The sequence below is a fragment of the Larus michahellis genome, chromosome 2, assembly GCF_964199755.1.
Source record: "Larus michahellis chromosome 2, bLarMic1.1, whole genome shotgun sequence".
NCBI lineage: Eukaryota > Metazoa > Chordata > Aves > Charadriiformes > Laridae > Larus > Larus michahellis.
Genome location: NC_133897.1, coordinates 142,867,791 through 142,886,081, shown reverse-complemented (window position 1 = coordinate 142,886,081; position 18,291 = coordinate 142,867,791).

Genomic DNA, 18,291 nt, shown 5'->3' with positions numbered 1-18,291 from the left:
TTAATAATGACAAAGGCATAAAAAGTGGCAGCGTGGTAATGAGACAAAATTGGAGGTTTTGTCAATATGGAGAGGATCGAAGCGTAATGCAGGAAGATCTGTGTTACTTAGAGGACTGAAAGAGTAGAAAAGAGCTGTAATTCAATAGCAAAATGTGCAAGGTCAGTCACTTAGAGGGGCAACTAGAAAGAACTTGTCTGCTAAGCACAACCGCAGGAAATGGCAGAGGAGGAGAGGAACCAAGGTACCCTCATCAGTTTCAGGATACGTCTGAGCCATCCCAGGGATGCTTCCGAGAAGGTGGCAAGCCCAGTCTTCAGAGATATCAGCTGAGCCTCATGTCTCAGCCTAAAGACATTAATGTGAGCACACAGACAGGTTTCTGCGGTTCTGGTCACCTGTATTAAGAAAGGTGAATTCCAACTGGAGTAGTGGTTGTTGGCGGAAACGATGGATTGCTTTTATGAGAAGAAATTAGTAGACCTTGGTGTGTTCACCTCATGGATGAACAAGGGCTGGGAGAAAACACGTTACTGTCTGTCAGGGGAATGAAGAAACAGGAAGCAAAAGGTCTTTTGGGGGATACGACAAAACTGGTTACAGGGTAATAGTCATGAGCAGACCAGGCCATACACAAAGGTAGAACTGGGAATAAAATCTGACAGATAATTACAGAATAAAGTCTTGAATTTCCTGGAAATTTATAGTCCTCATGGATGTATAAGAGTTAAAAAAAAAAAAAAAGTTTTGTTTAAAACAAGTTTTTAAAAATTTTTAAAGTGTTTTGGCAGTTTAAAAATCACTTTATATGACAAAGTTCTCAGTAATGGCAGTTGGTAAGACCTGATGAGTTGGTAAGACGCCTTAAAGACTTACATGGGGCTTTTTAGCACTGACTAAATGAAGACAAGAGAATGGTTTGGCTTGATAGTGCCAAGGTCTTGTGCAGAGTGGGTATCTGCTGGTTTCTTTTTGTTGTTCTGCTGTGTTGGATCCCAACCCTGATATCCATTCCCATTCACTGAAATACTTGGCAATGGCCTAGAGCTAATTGTGTGATAAAGTGCTGTGCCTAGCGTGGAAAGGCTAAAGGACATGCTGAAATAGTTTGCAGAATTAAGACCGCAGAGAAGTCTGGGCTGTTATTTTAGTTTTGCTTAACTGTCTAATTTTTGCAGTAACTTTGTTCTGCCCTGTCATTTTAAAATGCATAGCAGAATATTTTAATGCTATATTTTTAGTATAGTGCATTTGAAATTTGTTGTTGTTGTTGTTTACAGAATTCAGCATAAAACTCAGGAAGATATAAGTCCTCTATGTGGTGTGACCATAGTTCTTTTCAGTTTCTGGCAGCACGGGCAAATCTGCTCCTTTAATTATGAGCAGATTAAGTTTGTCGCACCTCTATCTTCAAGTGATAATATACAGATATTCTTGCTGTGTAATTAGTGTAGGTAAATCTTTGTCCACTTTAGGTGTATTACTCAATGGAATTTATTATTCTGAATATTTAATGTTTCTAGCCTTACAGTGAATGAAGGCCATAGGGATTTTCAGCTGTAGCCAGAAGTAAAAATCCTGTTAACTCAAGTGCTACAGGAGTAGATGTATAGTGTGCTGGAACCTATCAACTACTTGTAAACTTTAATGTTTGGAAATGCACTTCTTTCCTTTCATCTGAAGGTTAGTGCCAAAAAATCCATGATGACTTCAACTGAAAATTGCACAACTTCAACGAGAAGTTAAACGTGAGATTTGAAGAAAACAAAAATGAAATGCATTTTCATGGTTACGAGCCATGAAATACCGATGAGATCTCGTGGATAATAAAAGATTTCAGTGGGAGTCACCTGTGCTGAGAGGCAACTGCAGTGGAGGAAGGTGCATGTAGTTAAATTCTTGGAGACTTCAAGGTGTCTCATTATACCAGAAAACACAATGATAAGTTTCAGAAATTGGAACACTGTTGTGAAGATTTAAAAAAAAAAATAATCTGAAACACTGGAAATTAGATATAAACAATGCAAAGCCCCTATGCAAAGGTCACATCGCATGGGGACTGAGAATGTGGCTTTCATCAGACACAAGAGCAACAAGATTAAAACCATACAGTGATCCCTAGGTAAAAATATATAGTGGCCTTCCATGTGAAGCACTCTGAAGGTGCAGAGCTGCCCCCACCTCTTAGGTAGGTGTAGCATAGACCAAGAGGTTACGGGACAGTGGGAACCGCAGGAGAGGCACAATTTACAGCAATAAGTCATTTGACAGAATAGATAGGAGGAATTAGTTTTGTTGATGCAGGAAATGACTTATTTGGAAAGATCCTTTAACTGGAAAATGTTGCTTTTCAGTGAAAACTGGAGAAGTTGTAAAATTTCAGTGGTTTTGTGTAACTTAATCTCCTTTTCAGATGTCTAAGTTGGCATCCAGTGTGCTGAATTTGTCAAAAGTTATAAAAATTGTGCTTAGATTTTGAATGTCACATACAGCACCACTTCTGAAATAAACACCTAAATTACTGCTAAATTACAGCCTCTACATTTAGGGCAGTAAGAATGCAGTGGACATTAGAAAAGACTCCAAGCAGAAAGAAGCGGGTGCCTTTCAAAGCCGATAGAGAAGTCTTACTGGCCTGTCTCATCAAGAGGGTTAGGAAAGTTGGGCCCTTGGAGGACAGCTGAGCTGAAGAGCTTTGGGAACAAGAAGAGGTGGGAGGTGACAAACAACAGATCTCGACCTGGCATGAGGTGATTTAGAACAGGACAGAAAGGGCGCTGGGCTGGGGTGAAGAGCTCTGCTGCAGCACGAGTGCATTGCAAGGATGCCAGACACTGGGGAGGACCGTTTCCACCCACCCTTCTGCCCAGCACTGCATCTCCCAGCCACCCTAAATCCCCGCTCGCACAATGCCCTGTCTGTTACCAGAAACGGGGTGGCTATGCTCCCGTCCATCTGCAGGAAGCTCTGCACTACACAGCCCGCGGGGATGCCTGCCAACTTAGAAGCCGGTGAAATTCACTGACCCCAACTTTTTCTGACAAAGTGAGTATTTACATTCACTGCCCTTAACACACAAAACTATTTTCAGCTTCCGTGTGAATAAAGCTATTTTTGGTAGGTGCACGGAGCGTTTGCTATTATTCTATGCACCTTGTCACATTTAGTGCGTAAAAATGCTCTCAATGGAAATACCTGGATCAAAACCAATGAGGAAGCTGCACACATAGTCCAAACACCTGCATATCACAAAAATTTAACAGTGCCAGCACCAAATAGTTCTGGTTTATCTCAGAAGAATGTTTGCAGCTAATCCTCTCTTGTGGACATAGATAAACATACTGCGGCTAATACATACTTATCATAATTCAGCGGAGACATTTCAGAGTGCACCACTTAACTGCTTTTCAATTTCTTTTCCTGTTTTGTCATTATCATTGTTGGTTTTTTTTTTTTAAAAAATCATTTACAGGTGATTGTTTGGCCCTGTCTTCGAACTACACCCAGAGCGTACTTCAACTTTCTTTTCCTCTCACTGCTGCTTCTCTTTGGATAGAAATCTACAGAGCTGTGGGAGAGGTTTGCATGGAGCACTTAGCTGCATTGCAGGTTTCTCAGGCCTTGTGCCGGCAATGCTAGAGTCACTTTGGGGTTTGAAATTTAAATTGGAGGGATGTGATCTATATTTATTCTTCTGTGAGACAGTCGTTTTTTTCAGTCAGATTTCTATTTTCATTTCCTGAGTATTATATTTTCATTCAAACCAATGAAATGCTATTTATTCTTTGCCTTTCTTCTAGACGTAATGTCAAGTTCAAATCCAGAATTGGTATAGATCGAGGTAGATTTACTATGGTACCGGTTTGTACTAGCTGGGCCAGTACTTTCCTGTCCTTGTGCTCCTGCTGTAACTTCAACCATGCTTTTCATCAATATCTATCTCCCTTAAGATGGTATTCTTCTCCTGCATGGCTCTCCTGAATTTCCGTTCCACAGATTTCATGTTGTCGTAAATGGCTGGACTAGATGATCTCCAGAGGTCCCTTGCAACCCTGTGATTCTGTGATTCTATGACTCTCTGTTCATGTATCTTGTGTCCCAGACGTGGGACATGCTCAGTCACGCAGTTGTACTCTCACTAATACGAAGTTTCTGCTTTGAAGAACAGATATTTTGTCTCCTGCATCTTCCTCAGAAGCATGTTGTCAGATGGTTAATGCAGACCTTCAGGTAGGTAGGACAGAAGGCTGAATTTTGATGCCCTTCCCCTCACGGCCCAAGAAGTGCAATTGCAGAGGTGGATAAAAGAGAGTGCGATTGCCAACAGGTTTAGCCTGCTTGAGTTTCCTCATCATCTGGAGATTTCTCCGAGACATAATTGTCCTGCTATGCTTCCACAGTGTTTCTCCTCTTTGCATTGAACACTCTTACATGCAATGCAGAGACTTTTCCTTGTCTGTATGTTCTTTGAGACTATCCTGGAGTTCCAAAGTTGTGAAGGACGAAAGCAATAAAAATGGGCATTCATTGTTCAGTTTAGCAAACTTCTGTTCTGAGGAAAAAAAGAGTTATTTATTCCAATTCCATAACTTGGAGCTCTCTTGCCTGGTCTGTCTCCACTGCTGTGGTTTATCCCACATTTCAGGATGCTGCAGACTGGATGTTATTAATCTTTGATTCCATCTTTTGAGCTAAGAGCATATTAGCATCCCAGGGGTATGTAGGGTGGTAGACCAGCTCGTCCTTACCACCACGTGTTACTACCGTGCAGCAGGCGTTTTGAAGTTGCAGCGTGGTAGAATTTCCTTTCACTTGGTTCACCAAAGGTCACGAGGATGTAGCTTGCAGAAAAAGAGGGAGAGTGTTAATTTGTCACAACACTTCAACCATCTCCAAAAGAACTTTATCTCACTGTTTCCTCAGCCCAAAATCTTTCCCTGTTCACACATAGCAGAAATTGGTCGTTTTCCTCTGTGCAAACTCCTTCTACTGATTGGCCTGACCTTTGCAAATTTACTCATGTGCCTCTGTCTTCACAGTTTGCTACACGGCCTAACCCAACGTGTGCTGCATGTGAGGCCAGGCATTAAATGCAAGCTTTTGTGTATTCTTCTTTGAGAGATGTGCCTTGTGTATAAATATGTTCGGTCTGTGCTTTTCAAAGATTGTCTATTATAGTTTGACGGTGCATCTGCACTTTAACAACACCACTTTCTTTGAGATGCATTCCTCGCACCAAATAAATATTTTTCTGCTCATATTTTTGTTCCCAGGGTGGTTTGATAGCCATTATTCTTTTGGGGTGGGGACAGAAAGCATGCCAGTGTGAGGCGTGGTTATTAACTGAATAAGCAAGGACTGGTTTTGCCAACTAGGAATGATATAACAGTGTAATCACACACGCTGATAAGATCAATACATACCAGGTTGTCTAAAAATTGACAGAGGTGAAGTATCTCAAGTGCAAGAACACTACAGCCTCTCCTGGCTTTCTGGTACTCTTGTTTACTGGCTCTGTCTTCCTTTTGCCTTTTGATTTGCAATCCATGTATAAATTCTTTGAGAACAGAGATTATATGTTTCCACAGTGGTTGGCAACTGATCCCATTCAGAACTGGAATTCTACTCAATAAAAATAAAGACTATACTTTAGATGCTGGTGGGCATTCCTGCTCGCAGATAGGCGTAGCATGTAATATCTGAGAGAGGGCATGTGTATATGATTTTGCATATAAAGTGGGTTTGAATCATTCATAGGCTTCAGGGAAGTGCCTGTAAGCCTATTTCACCACCATGGTAGCCCTGGAGCAAATGCAATGCTAATACTCCTGCTTAGTGACTTTAAATAGTTTGTAAGCTGCTGTAAAAAATGTGTTGTCAAACTCTGCAACTAATTTACTTCTTCCAGTCTATAAAACAAGGAAAGGAAACATCTGTTTAAATGGGAATGTAATGGCAGTGGGGATTATACTTTTCTTGTCTCTGTTGTTGTTCATTGTGTTTAATCAGTTTAAACATACAAAAATGAATGTCACTGATTAATAAGTAGTAATATTTATTAGAGCTTGAGACCCTGTATAAGCCTGTGTAGATGAACATTTTTGTGACACTGCTGGCATTTCTGAAATAAATTAAGCAGATGTGGGAACATTCCAGACATTGCTGAAGACATAGTTCACTCCACATGGATGAAGTTATGGCAGACTTAGCACAGAAGACTGGAGCTGTCAACACAACTCCTTTGTCCATAAATTCTCTGCAGAAAGGGTTAACGTGTTGCAAAAGGCATATCCTGCATGGGAATTTTCATATTCCTCTGGGTGACTCATTTATCTGTGTGTGCGCTGTGTCTGCCTCACAGATTATTCAGCCCCTGCTTCGCCAGAGTAAATGGTTTAGAAAGGTCAGGGAGGCAGCCCCGCCATCCGCCGAACTCGCAAAACCCAGAGTCCGTTTGTTGCGTGTGCTTTATAACACCCCTGAAGAAAATGCACCAGAGCAGCATTCAGCAGAGTGCGAAAAACACTGAAGGGTTTCACCCCAGACATTGTGGTCTGGTGCCCTAGGCTGAGGGGTTTTTCCTTGTCTGCTCTGTTCTCCTTGGTTTCTATGTTGGTTTTTTTTTTGTTTATAAGCTAAGACAATCCAAGGTTAAGCTGTTGCTGACAGAAAATAAATAAATAATTTGATATGAATGTTTTGACATAATCAAGTGAGATGAACGAAAATACTGGGGGCACGTTCTATTGATCATTTCTTACTCCAGAGCGTGTGGTGCTCTGTTACTGAGCCTCGAGGACCCTGGAAGCAAACTGACCAAGCCATGAGTGTTACTTTACAGGTTTAGAGATATGGATTGGTATTCGGATAGTGTAGATATCATAGAATCATAGAATGTGTTGGGTCGGAAGGGACCTTTAAAGGTGATCTAGTCCAACCCCCCTGCAGTAAGCAGGGACATCTTCAACTAGATCGGGTTGCTCAGAGCCTCATCAAGCCTGGCCTTGAATGTCTCCAGGGATGGGGCCTCCACCACCTCTCTGGGCAACCTGTTCCAGTGTCTCACCACCCTCATTGTAAAGAACTTCTTCCCAATGTCTAAGCTAAACCTACCCTCCTCTAGTTTAGAACCATTGCCCCTCGTCCTGTGGCTACATGCCCTTGCAAACAGCCCCTCCCCAGCTTTCTTACAGGCCCCCTTCAGGTACTGGAAGGCCACTACAAGGAGAAAAATCTCTAGAAAAAAACAACTGTTTGTTCGTGCCCAAAGTAAAATACAGTGGAGTGCAAGGAGAGGAATGTGAAAGACATACCGAAACAGTAAATAAAAATGTCTTGGGGGAACAAAACAAGTGTTTGAGGAGATGCCCAGTAAACAGCAATGAGCAATCAGTATGAAGAGTTGTCAGCAGTTCGTGTTGGAGCTCCTTGAAGAATGAACCGAAACTTTTGCAGGATCTAGGTCTTAGTGTGACGTGTAGGGCTGGGATCTTCCAGAGACACAGTCCGCCGTAGCTCAGGGTAGAGGCTCCCTATTGACTGTGCAATAATTCACATACATTTCATATGGTAATTATTAGAAACAAAAGAAAATCCAGGTGTATTCATGTTTTTGGTCTCCACATAGAAAAGCATAGGCAATAATAGTTCCTTTCAATTTTGCCTTGGGTAGCTGGAGAGAGAGGGCAACTGGAGCTCTGTAAAATTGCATAAATGGGTCAAAGTCTGTGTATTTAATTTCTAATTTCCTTAACTATTTTTTGTCTCTAATGAACATTTTCTCTTCATCAAAACTGTGTTCCTAATACTTGATTAATGAAATGGTATTCCTCTTCCACAGTGTCTGACAGAACAAAATCAATGGTGGAGCACGTCTAGTGGGCAGCGAGGTAAACGATGAGTAACGTGCTAAGGGCAAACACTCAGCGAAACATTGGGGCATTAAATTTAAGACTTAAATCTCCACAAGGCACACCTAGGAGCCTAATTAACATTTTTGTGAAAAATAAATATCAGCTAAGAGATACGGCTGGATTTTTGCAAACTTGGATTTTCTGAATGAGGACTCATGTGGCATTTCTTGGGCTTAAAATGGATTTTCTAAGGCCAGCATCTCTTTTGGACTAAGCAGAAAAAGGCAGCTTAACAGCCCTTTAAAACATGGATTATGTACTTTGTTTTTATTTTTTAGATATTTGTATGCATTTTAATCAGTCTTCTGGAAAGTTTAAAGCAAGTGTTGTATTGTTAACATCATAATGTCCAGCAGCTACCCTTGGTCAAAGCGTGAAATTCAAGGTTGAAGGGATTTACAGTACAAAAAATATATTTTTTTAATGCAATGAAGACACGAAGATGAAATAAAGGAACTTTGTTGTTGTTGTTTGAAACGCTGCTTTATTTCCTCGAAGACTCACCAACCTATGCAATTTTAAAATATTGTCTTATCAACATGGAAGGAGGAAATGAATATGTCCTTTTAAATACGTCCTCTTCACATGAGTAATGAAATCAAATATGAAGTTCAGCATAAGCAATGCTTCATCAGGAGATGAAAGAGCCTTTTTTTACTGTCTCTGAAAGGCAACCGTCACTTTTACGAGACCGAAGAATGGAAGGGCTTAAAAATCCTGTATGCAGGCTATTTGTAACACTTGGACAATGTCAGTCAGAAGATTTGAACCAGTGGGAAAAGATTCCATTGGTTTTCTAGCTTTGATCACAAGAGGGAGTATTTGCAAGTAATCTTTCCTTGTAAAAACAAAAATGCTGTTTAACAGTGCAAGCAATGGATTTGGGCAATTAACTGTTTTTTGCAATGCACCAGCAGCATCCCTATCAAACTTGCAACAAGTGCGAGTTTTTTCTTCTTTCTCTGTTTGCGGAAGAGCACACGATGAGGAGACCTTCAGAAGTTTCATGCAGATTGTATACCAGTCATGGTAAACAGTTTTAGAGGAAGAAATTGTATTCTAACACTCAGACCCAGATCACTGTGCCATAAATGCTTTGTTAATGCGTCAAAGGAATAAATAAAACTTTCTTCTGCTTGTATCTTTCTGCCCAAAAGAGACTGGCCTTTCCATAAAAGAAGTTTTAATTTCTATTGTTCATAATCTTTAATTATAAATTTTCAGAAGATGGAATGTCAAAGAAAGGAACATGTGGATGGTAAAAAAAAAAATATGGCAGTTTTGGACTAGTGTGATTTAAAGGTCACAGTTTAAAACTATCTGCAAGTTCGTAACAGCAACAAAAAAGTCCTCGTTCATTATCAGTGACATGACTTGCAGCTGTGTTTGGTGCTGATCAGTTATCTTACACTAAATAAAGAGAAGACAACCCGGCTGGTAAAATTAGAATTAAAATAAAAAAAAAAAACAAAACAAAAAATATTGGCATAGTTTGTTACATGTTCTATGCAAACATCTTGAAACTAAGCCATGAATTAGTGAAGGTTTGTAACTTCCCTGCAAATTAAGAATCATTTTTGCCCCCTCTTTGACCTATAAGCAGAATTTGACCCAGGGAGGGCTATACTGCTCATGCAGTGGGAGGCCACTGACACCGAGGGGGAAGGAGGGGGTAGCCCATGTTATCGTAGGAATAGAGAATTGCACAAGGTTTCAAAGGAAAATGGCAGCAGGCTTCGTAATTCCCAAACTGCTGGGTTAACCTTTTCCTTATTTAAAAATTTTACAGAGCTACTTGGGGATCAGAGGAACCTGGAGCAAGGGAAGAAGGATTTGCTTTAAAGCCGCACTGTCAGGTAGAGTTATGCTCTATATAAACGTGATTTTTTTGAAGACTGCTAGATCAATAGAAAATTTCCATGAAATCAAATGTGGAAAATTATTCCACTGAAAAAAACCCTTTTGTTTGTATTCAACCATTCCACCGCAGTGTCTGCCATCCAAAGAAAGCGGCTTTGTTCAAACCCTTCGGTGCAAATTTTTCTGGCCTTCCGTGAGGGCGATTAATCATTTTGCAGTAAGGAGAGCTGCTCTTTGTGGTCAACATGTACTTTTCCTGACCGCACAGAGGTGTTTTGATGATGGTTGGCAGAGCAGCATGTCAGGATCTTGCTCACTGGCGTTGGTGATAGGCGGTAAAGTATCGGAGCCAGTGGGAATGTCTGAGTGGCCAAACTATGAAGGAGTGGAAAATGCCAAAGCCAATGCTCAGAGGTGTGAGCAAGGATGGTGCCTCTCTGCCCTTCCCCTCCAAACTGCCATGCATATGCCTGACGGCTCTGCAAAGCCCTTGTAAAGCCTGCGCTCTCGAAGATGGCACGTGTCGGCAGGCATGGGAGAGGAAAGGAGGAGGCATTGGCTGGCCATGGCCCCATGCACGCCCCCGTCCTTGCACTTGGAAGGAGGTATTGCTGCTCTCTAACAAGGAGAAACTTAAATTGGAGAGCTTGAAGTGAGTTTTAATAGCTCTGGGTTTGCTCATCATTGCGCATAGGTTTATCATTTCATCCCCTACTCTATGTCAGCAGCCATTGTCCTCAATGCCTGTAATAAGCACCAAAATAGCTGTGCTGGAACCAACCTCTACCTACTCTGCCCCTCTGACCTGTATTATTCTTGATGGGACCACCTCATGGAGAAGAGGCGATAGGACAGCATCCTTTCCTTCCAAGTGGCAGTGTCTTTGTCTTTGGGTGACCCCTGGGAAATGAACTCATTTCATAGCCCCAAGAGCCAAGATACAGTGATTTTTTGGCTTTAACTACACCGAGGAATCTTTCAGGCAATGAGTTTCCACAAAATCATCATTTTTTTCACAACTGTTACCTAATTTCCCCCAGTTCCCATGCCTGATTTCTAAAGGGCTTCCTCTTTAAAAGCTGTATGTTCCCTTTGTCCTGGAGCTGCCCTTAAGAACAGGAACGCAAAGGAAGAGAATATCCCTTCAGCTTGATGTGAATTGCAAAGCAGGGCTCTCTCCTTCCATTCTTAAACACGAAGGGTGGTACGAGTAGCAATGCTGACAGTGTACATTTGCAGATGCCACCATATGGGTCTTGAAAAACTAGTTGCACCGATGATTCCCTGCACATGTAGGAGACAGTTTGCATTGTTGGCATCGTCCCTGCACAGAAACAAGCACAGCTTAGCAAAGCTAAGCAGATGGCACTAGATCTGGTGCCAGGGAAGCACTGAATTAAAGGTTATACCCACCAGGTTTGATGCGGTGCCAGTTTGAATTGGTACAGAAGCTTCGGCCCACCTGCTTATTGGCCCTGTGACATCTGGCATCTTTTTTTTTCTTTTTTTTTTCTTTTTTTTTTTTTCCCCTTGGACTAAGCTAAATGCAGCAAGGAAAATTGTCATTTTAAAAGCTAGTTACCAATAAATGGGATTAAAATTCTCTAAGAAAAAAGCAAGCTTTACAAATACATTGTGTTTAACACTGCTATATTAGAGATTTTGGGACAGCTCGGGGAAGATTATATGGTGGAAAAATAAGGGTCTGGGTAAAACCACATTTTACGGAACCACTTAATGGTCAGGGTGGCATACTAATGAACACGCATAGCTGTTAGGAGTTTACGCCTATCAGTAGCCTGCACATAACAGCTCACAGTCTCAGACTGTCACCGTACATATGTTGTCACTCAGAGCGGGAGAGATATTTTACGCTACGCCACCTGAGTGTGGCTGGTGTAGGTGCCTAACGATGCAAGGCACCCTGCTAAACTTATTGCCCTGCTCCACTTCAGTTTCTCCCTCTCTCATTTCTGCTGTCCTACATGTTGCACCATTCACCTTGTGAAGATTATTACTATTTTTTTAAACCAGTCCCCCCTTCCTCTCCACACGTTCACATGCTGTATACACAAATACGCTGCCATGGGGACTGTGCTTGTTGCAGAGACTAAAACTGTTTATACGTCTTCTCCATTAGGGATTTAATCCTTGCTCCCTTGGTGTGAAATGAAAGCATGCAGCTGTATGGCACTCTGGAGATGATTACCATTAGAGCTAAGCCTGAGTTTATACACACCATGAGCCAGATTAATCAACAATTTATTGACTCAAAATTGAATCCATATAGCATTGGTTTTGACTTTTTTTACCTTTTCTTTTTTTTTTTTTTTTTAAAGGAGAGACTCAGGCTGCCTGAATAATTTTGGTGGAGAATTGTCAGAAAATCATTGAACCAGATTTATTAAATATCTGAAAAATAGTGACAGGCATTGTGTAATTTCTAAAGCTCCATCACAGAATGGCAGGGAAGTCGATTTGCTTATAAACCGTAGACGTACACTTTTAAATCATCAGTGCTGGTTTACAGTCTTCATTACAAAAAGAAAGAAAAAATGATCAGCTTTGGAAACTGCCTTGAATTTTCTTGGCTTCTGTATAGTCAGCACCAATGTTTAGAAAAAACAAATGAAAAGCTGATAGGAATGGATAAATAAGGCAATATATAGCTGATGAGATAAATGTATTGGGGAACCAGTTATAATGCAAGTGCATTTCACATCAAAAGGCTGTTGGTCTCCTCCACACAGCAACAAGAAAAGCACTGTATGACTGGAAATCTTTAGCTTGAGAATATTTAAAAAAAAAAAAAAGAAAGAAAATAATGCAAATAATATTAAACATCCAAATTTTCCACTGCTGACCTTTGAGATAGAAAGTATTTGCGAGGGACCTGATCAAAAACCTACTGAAGTCAGTGGAAAGACTCTGTTGGCTCATTCCTGTCTTTTCTTGACCTTGTTGCTGGTATCTCTGCTATCTCTGCCTCTTTCTTTCTCCAGTGCAGACAACTCCATGGTGCTCTCCACTGCAGGAGGCTGCCTCATAAGTCCTTTCCCAGCACAGATATGTGTTGAGTTTCAAGTTGGCCACTGGCTTTTTAAACTTTCCTACAGCACAGCTTTGAGATGTGCCTTGGCTATTGATTTCCAGGGGCAGGAATTCGCAACTTTCAGCTTTGACCTTCTAGATTTGCTACTTGTAGGCAATAGCCTCATCACAGGAATGAAGACACAAGAGCTGGAACTCTTCTGACAAGGTATCAATGACGATCAAAGCCTTGGAGGTAACTCCCTTCTCCAGCTGCCTCTGAAGCAGCCTAATCTATGAACATCTCTATGATTCTCCAGATCTTCAGATTTTCAGAGATGGAGGTGTGCAAGGGCAGCTCTGTTGGTTTTGGGGTTGAGTGGGGAGAGACAGGCTGGGTTGCTTTTTTTGTCTCACTTCAAGTGTTGCCAAAGCAAAATTTGGGTTATTTTCTTGGGTTTTGCTGAACGTCAACACTGAAATAAAAACAATGGGCAAGACTTCGAACCCTTATTCACAACAGATCCTCCTCCTTGTCTTCTCTGAGCTTGGGGAATTTATCATTCAGTCCAATAGCAGTACCAATTGAAAAGCAGTTTGTTTGTTGTTGGCTTTTTTTTTTTTAATAATTTGACAAATGTTCTATTTACATAACAGATTGGTAAATAGTTTGGAGAGAAATTGCTTTTGCTAGCTCCTCAGATTTCCTCATCTAATACTGCTTTCTCAGAATATTGTCTATTAAAATTGTTCCCTAGTATTTTCAAGTTATAGTCAATATTTCATATTACCCAGGGACAATCATGCTGAATTTAAAATAACATCCCTAAAGAAAAAGGTTGTAAACAAAGAAGTTTATTACATATCTGTAACTAATATGCAATAAGGACAGAAACATTTTCACTAATGATTTGCCTGAATGAATTTGCCTGAATTTTCTTCTCTTATGGTTTATTGCTAGCGCAGTTTAGATTTTTCATCTGGCACCATCATTTTCATCACTGTCACTCTCTTCACCACCTTCAACTTCTTCCCCACTTTTAGTATTTTCACCACTCTCAACTTCTTCTCTGAACTCAAATCATCATTGGCTCCTCTCATGGAATTTGAAATACAGTATTTCCTAAAACATTCAGTGACAACTTCTGGATTTATCTGGTCCCATGCCGTCTTAATCCAATGACAAAGCAGTGTTGCACTAGGACTTCTTTATCTTCCCTGTAGGAGTTACAGCAGGATTCCCTGCCAAGAGCCATAAGGGCTACAAACACTCTTTAAAGGGCTTGTTCTCTACTACATCAGGCACCTGCAGTTGTGACATTCCTCCTGGTACAACTGCAAGAGCGGCATTCTTTTCTCCAATGATATTCTTCATTGGTAGTGTTAGATACCCTTTGAATGTACCTAGGACAAACGTTCTTCTTTTGCATACCAGCACACCTGGTCTCCTGTTCCAAATGATGTTCAGCCAATCCTTCATTAAGTCTGTAGACATCTATCCTTGGTTTTGACACCTAACAATTATTCCAGTAGGCAGCTGGTCCTTCAGCATTGTTTTCCGCTTCAAGATCACATACGGTGGCAATTTTATACCATCTGCTAACACTGCCAGCATTACTGTAATGCACATTTTTTCATTCCCCAAAGTTTTGATGATGACGGATTTTGTGCCTATTTCTTCAATGATGTTATTGGATGGCTCATCAAAGGAAACTGGTGTCTCATCTGCATTTCCCATTTGGCTCAGCAGATAGTCGTGACCTTTATGCAATACAGTCACATATTGCTGGAATGCAATGAATTTTTTGGTGAAGTCGGAAGGTAGATGTTGGCAAAGTGAAGTCCTCTGTCGGCAAAAAACATTATGACACATCATCTGTATGCACCAGCCATTACTGGTTCTTGAAATTTTGCCATGTAATTTGTCATGCTTGTGCCATTCCTTGAGATTTCCGTTTAATGATTTTCAATGTAACTAGGGTTCTATCCTTCTTTTTTTTTTTTTTTTTTTTTTTTTAGTGCACACATTCTGCAACTTATAGTTCTATTTGAGCAGGAAGTCTAGACTAGATTACCTTCAATGACCTTCAGAGGTGTCTCCCAACCTCAACTATTCTGTGGTTCTGTGATTCTGTGATAGTTCATGGAAGTGCCCTTTTTCAGGCACTGAATAATTTCTGCATGGAGTTAGTGCATAACAGCTTCTGTTTTGATTATTTCCATCTTGGCACATTTGCCTCAGTAACATTATATCTCCTCTTGGACTCACAATTATTAGTTTTTTCTGCATGCAATACCACCATGAGTTTAAGATCTGCATCGTAACTCCTACTTATATCTTTTGGTATATTCCCTCTTGCACTTGTCCTTCTCATCTCCAGATGTTTTGCTATTTCACATTTCACCTAAAACTATTGAAAAAATCACCGTGGAATTCTCTGATCCAACCTACACTTTTTCCCTAGCGAGTGAGAAAACCAATAGTAAATCACGGCATTGTCTTGCTCAAACTTTGGGCTGCTTTGGGCGTATTTGTGCACATAACTAAGGAACTTTCCACAGTGCACAGTCATAGTATCATAATAATGCAAAGGGAAGACAACCTCCAATGCGAGTTAAATTTTTGGACAAACCCCCCTAATCTTACTTTTAGGTAAATGGAGTGTTGTTTTATGTTGCTGGAATTGTGGTCAGATTTAGTCATCAGGTTTTGGTAGTCAGGAAACCATCAACACAGTCTGTGTATCCACTCAAGGGTATCTAATTTTATTTATTAAACTACTTAAACCAGATCTGCATAGCACATGACCTGTGAAATCATCTTTTTTGGACAGCTAGTCCCACAGACACAGTGTGTGTGCTCTGGCATGGGCAGAGGTTGGCTGAGCAATGACCCTCAGCTATGGCCAAACCCGATGTCCCGTCAGTGCGTACGTACCTCTGGTGTGCTGGCCAGCCATCCAGTTAGTGTTTGTGCACCTAGAGAGAGATATCAGGTCTCTTGCCTGGTATTTTCTTGCTGTAGACTATGCGACAGTTATACTGGCCCTCTGTATAGACATTTCACCTGAGTAATATATTATAAATACTGCATACACGAATCATGTAACACCAGACGATAATTAATATAATGCTCATAACAACCCAAATACAAGGTATTTTCAATGCATAACAGGAAACTATTCAGAAATAGTATTTAACGATGAAAACATACTGATGTGAAATATTTAATCACATTTTTATATTTTGAGATACATAGAGGAAATACAATGACATTATCTGCATTAACAAAAAAATCCGAGCAAGCAACTCTTTGTCTTTGCATATAATTGCTTGAAACTGATCACTAGCATGGTTTAAAAATAACAACAAAATAAATTGGTAGCATCCTGCACTTCTCCTACCTTAATCCATAACAGTAAGCACTGAACTTCATTTTTTTTTTCAGCCGGTGACTAATTCCGGATAATAAATTGTGTGTTGCTGTGAAGTGCCTCATAGCAATGGAATGTATTTAACTTCTTTAATTAAGCTACAACCGGATCTATTTTTAAAAGAGCGTTGTTCCTTCATTATTTGGGTGAGTTGGATTTAACTTCACAAGTTACAGAGTAGAACTATTTTATAGACTTTCTTTATTATTTGAAAGGTAGACAAATAAAAGCGGACATAAAAAAGGTCGTTTGTTTTTGAAAGTTTTATTGCTCCAGTTACAGATAGTACATATACGTGTAAAAAGACTGTGGCCCATATTAGTTCCGCTATATATTTCTGGTTTTGCTCTTTAAATTAAAAAAGTGTGACGGCATGAAAAACAGATGCTTTCAACTCATTTTCCTCCAAAGTGAGAAAAAATATATGTTTGTTTTGAGGTGCTAGGAAAATTGTATATAAGGATGGATCGTTCTGAAAAGATTCTCTACTTCCTGAACAATTTCTTTGGGGTTGGCATAGACCACATTGCGGTTCACAGGCTCAGGTCTGAATTTTGGAGATGAGTGTTTGATGCCTAAGAAAACATAGGTTTTGTTTGGTGCAAAATCTACACCCACAGTGTCGAGCCTCAAAACAAGACTGTGTACATCTGTTGCATCTTGCTTTCTGGGAGAAATCTTGAAGCTGGAGGCCACTGAGCGGCTGCAGATCTGCTCCATGCTGAGTACTTCTGCGGTACAAGAATGCAAGGCGCTGTGAAGAGGGAAATGACTGGAAGCCTTTACTTGGCAGGTCTGCATAATCCTGCTGCTTATGATTTTAGTCATATAGCAGTACAAGTAGATTTTAGATTTTTGTGTTCATTTTTCATCAGATATTATATGTATATTCATAATAATGAAATGAACCTAGGACAGCTTGCAAACTCCTCTGTGGGTGTTCAGATTCCTCTTCTTGATTAGCTCCTTATTCATTTGTATTAATATCATATCCTTTCTGTGGAATAATTTGCTAGTTTTCCCCTGGTTATTTCTTAAAATGTTAATACTTATTGATTCTTTTCTAATTTGACTTTGCACTAAGATTATTTCATTCTCAGTTTTATTTTATTTTCAGTTTTATTTCAAGAGACTTTAGTAATGCAGTGCTGAAAATGAGTATAAGCGTTAAGGGTATCAAGTAGAGTAAATGTTAGATTATCAGCAGAACATCAGGCTTCTTGTTTAATGTGGTTTTGCACTGGCACATCATGTACATGTCATTTTTAAGCACTGGCACAAGTAGACAGTCTATAAAGTATACAGATACAAAACCTGTTCAGTTTGTGCTGGATTTGCATGTAAAAATGGGATTTTGCCTGTAAAAATACCCTAGTTTTCATATAACTGACATTTTCATACTCAAGTATGATCCTTGTAAAACTCAGAGGGATCATAATTTTAAAATTTGGGCTTCGGGGTCAAGTTCAGAAAGGTCCATATTTCCTCCACTGATATCAGTGGTGGTGTTTCCAAGGGCATCCTTTGTCTTTGCATTTTATAAAGCTTTAATACAATTTGCAGCATGCTTTTCATATTGAAAACAAGCACATTTTAGTGGGAGAGACATATGGGGAGAGAACTTAAAGAGCTGCATCTTAAATACATCAGGTGAATAATTAGAAGATAATGCCACAATGCAACATGCAGGAAAGAGAATCAATGTAGCAGCCTGTATTAAAAATCAGTCTCCCTCCCAGAATGGTTATACTATGGTATGACGTCCACCATGGTGAGCTTCTGCTTTGCGCATGTAGAAACATCCCCTGAGACAGAACAGCACTTGTCTTTGAGAAAATTTAAAGCAAACAAATAACTGTTTGGGAAATCAAGATTGAAAAAATCTTGAAATTAACAAAACTTAAACGAAGGGCTAGCTATAGTTTTGTTTTGTAAGAAAATTGTTAAAAGGAAGACCTAAAATCAGGTTTTTTCCTCACATGTCTTACAATTCAAAAAGAAACATGAAATTATCTTCAGCAAAGATTGCCTACAGCTAAAACGAAATTATTCTG